Source organism: Lactuca serriola, chromosome 6 (genome assembly GCF_051521515.1).
Source record: "Lactuca serriola cultivar US96UC23 chromosome 6, Lser_US96UC23_V15, whole genome shotgun sequence".
NCBI classification, from domain to species: domain Eukaryota; kingdom Viridiplantae; phylum Streptophyta; class Magnoliopsida; order Asterales; family Asteraceae; genus Lactuca; species Lactuca serriola.
In genome coordinates this window covers 180,335,496-180,338,982 of record NC_136413.1, presented here as the reverse complement: position 1 = coordinate 180,338,982, position 3,487 = coordinate 180,335,496, and positions in this window count along the sequence as shown.

Below are 3,487 nucleotides of genomic sequence, written 5' to 3'. Positions count from 1 at the left end.
ATTTGAAGGTTTGGTTCGCGCTGAACCAGCTTCGCTTGGGAGCGAAGGACTGGTGGAAGTTTGTGACGGTGCATTTTACGCTTGCTGAGCTTACGGCAGTGACCTGGGAGAGGTTCACTGCCATGTTCCGAGATGAGTACGTTCCCTAGGTGAAGAAGGAGCGTTTGGCCCAGGAGTTTCTGACCCTCAAGCAGGGTACTGAGTCAGTTACAACGATTACCAGGATGTTCCATGAGAGGGCGATGTTCTGCCCTGAGTACGTGTCCACTGAGCAGGCACGTATGAGCCGATATTTGAGCATTTTGAGGCGAGATATTCGGGAGTTCGCGGCGAACTCCTCGTACCGGACATTTGCTGAGCTTCAGGCAAATGCCCGGAAGAGGGAGATTGAGCTAGAGACTCAGGCAGGGAGGAGGCGGAGTCTCAGGGGAGGGATCGGCGACCGGCACAGTCTCAGCCGGTAGCCAAGCGGGCCAAGCCCGCTGATCCCAAACCAGGGAGCCAGAAGGTCCGCACTTGTGGGAAGTGTGGCAAGGGTCATGATGGAGTCTGCAGAGTGGGATCTTGCTACAAGTGTGGCAAGGAGGAGCATATGGCCAAGGACTGCCCCAAGGGGTTTGCGGTGTGTTTTCACTGCAACCAGACCGGACACCGGAAGGCGGAGTGTCCACAGTTGCGGGGATCAGCTCAGAGAGCACCTCAGGGATCTGCCCCTGCCGCCATCAGAGCTACAGAGAGTCGGCCAGTGAAGGCCGAGGCGCCGAGGGCACGAGGGAGAGCCTTTCAGCTGACCGCGGAGGAGGTCCGCGCAGCGCCCGATGTCGTGGCTGGTATGTATTCTTTCATGTATTTATTTTGATGTTGAGATATTATGCTTATGTTATGCTATGCGTAGGTAATTTTCTTGTGAATTATGTACCTGCCTTGGTGTTATTTGACTCGGGTGCGAGTCGGTCTTTTGTATCTTTGGCTTTTAGTCAGCATATCAGTGTTAGTCGTGAGGCGTTGAGTCGGCCTCTGAGAGTTTCCATAGCTGATGAGAGGGTGATATATGCCATGGAGGTTCTCCGAGGTTGCGTAGTCGAGATTTTCGGTGTTGAGTTCCCGATTGATCTGGTTCCTATTGCGATGGGTGATGTCTATGTCATTGTGGGCATGGATTGGTTGAGCAAATTCGGTGCGGTTATCGACTGCGAGCATCAGCTGGTGACCATACGAGACCCTAGTGGGGGAGTTCTTTCGGTGTACGGCGAGGGTACATGTTCAGGATCAGTGTTTTGTTCGGCCGCTAGGGCAAGGCAGTGTCTACAGCAGGGCTGTAAGGGTTTTGTGGCGTATGTGATGGATACGCGGGTGGATTCCGAGAGGCCGAGTTCAGTAGAGGAGGTTCCGGTGGTGCGTGAGTTCCCGGATGTATTTCCCGAGGAGTTGCCAGGTGTGCCTCCTGTGAGGCAAGTGGAGTTCAGTATCGATTTGGTTCTAGGGGCCGCGCCTATTGCTAAGGTGCCCTATCGCCTTGCACCTCCAGAGATGCAAGAGTTATCCTCGCAGCTTCAGGAGCTGTTGGAGAAGGGATTTATTCGGCCGAGCAGCTCGTCATGGGGAGCGCCTATCCTATTCGTCAAGAAGAAGGATGGTTCACACCGGATATGCATTGATTACCGGGAGTTGAACAAGCTGACGGTCAAGAACCGTTACCCGTTGCCGAGGATCGACGATTTGTTCGATCAGTTGCAGGGAGCATCTTGGTTCTCCAAGATCGATTTGAGGTCTGGATATCATCAGGTGAGGGTGCAGGATGAGGACGTCCAAAAGGCAGCGTTCAGGACGCGTTATGGGCATTATGAGTTTGTGGTGATGCCTTTTGGGCTCACCAATGCCCCGGCGGTGTTCATGGATCTCATGAACCGAGTGTGTAGGCCGATGCTGGATCGGTCGGTGATTGTATTTATCAACGACATTTTGGTATATTCGAGATGTAGAGAGCAGCATGAGGAGCATTTGAGAGAGGTTCTCGGAGTTCTGAGGTCGGAGAGGCTTTATGCCAAATTCTCCAAGTGTGATTTCTGGTTGCGGGAGGTCCAGTTCTTATGACATCTCGTTAACCAGGAAGGGATACTGGTCGATCCGGCCAAGGTTGAGGCGGTGATGAGTTGGAAAGTGCCGAGATCACCCTCCTAGATCAGGAGTTTCCTAGGGTTGGCAGGGTATTATCGGAGGTTTATTAAGGAATTATCCAAGATCGCAGTGCCACTCACCAGATTGACCCGGAAGGGTGTTGCTTTTTCATGGGGCCCCGAGCAGCAGGCCTCCTTTGAGACACTTCGCCAAAGGTTGTGCGAAGCCCCGGTGTTAGCTCTCCCGGAAGGGATGGAGGACTTTATGGTATACTGTGATGCATCGATTTTGGGGTTGGGAGTGGTGCTGATGCAGAGGGGGCATGTGATAGCATATGCATCGAGGCAGCTGAAGCCTCATGAGACGAGATATCCCACCCATGATCTAGAGTTGGGGGCAGTGGTGTTCGCCCTCAAGATTTGGCGTCACTACCTGTATGGGGTTCGGTGTACGATTTACACGGACCATAAGAGCTTGAAGTATTTGATGGATCAGCCCAACCTAAATATGCGTCAGAGAAGGTGGTTGGATGTGGTCAAGGATTATGATTGTGAGATCCTGTACCACCTAGGCAAGGCTAATGTGGTAGCCGATGCATTGAGCCGCTGGGCGGAGAGCATCCCGCTGCGGGAGGTATGTTTGAGATTGACCGTGATAGCTCCAGTGTTGGACGCCATTCGTGGGGCACAGGCCGAGGCTGTGCAACCTGAGATGCAGAAGAGGGAACGGGTTGTTGGTTTGGTTTCAGAGTTTGTTACCGATGGTCGGGGGCTTATGACATTTCAGGGGCGTATCTGGGTGCCATTTGTGGGAGGAACGCGTACCCTTTTGATGGAAGAGGCTCATCGGTCGAAATTTTCGATCCATCCGGGGGCCACTAAGATGTATTTCGATCTGAGAAAGGAATATTGGTGGCCCTGTATGAAGAGGGATGCCGCGTGGTTTGTTGAGAGGTGCTTGACCTGTCGTAGGGTTAAGGCCGAGCACCAGAGGCCGCATGGTAAGTTGCAGCCATTGGAGGTTCCCGAGTGGAAGTGGGAACAGATCACTATAGATTTCATCACCAAATTGCCAAGGACTGCCAGGGGAGTTGATGCAATTTGCGTGATTGTGGAAAGGTTGACGAAGAGTGCTCATTTCCTTTCTATCAGCGAGAGTTCTTCAGCAGAGAAATTGGCGAAGGTGTATGTGAGGGAAGTGATATCTCGGCATGGGGTGCCGATCTCGATTGTTTCAGACTGTGATGTGCGTTTCACTTCCAGATTCTGGAAGAAGTTTCATGAGGAGTTGGGTACTAGACTGCATTTTAGTACCGCATATCATCCCCAGACAGACGGTCAGAGTGAGCGGACGATTCAGACGCTCGAGG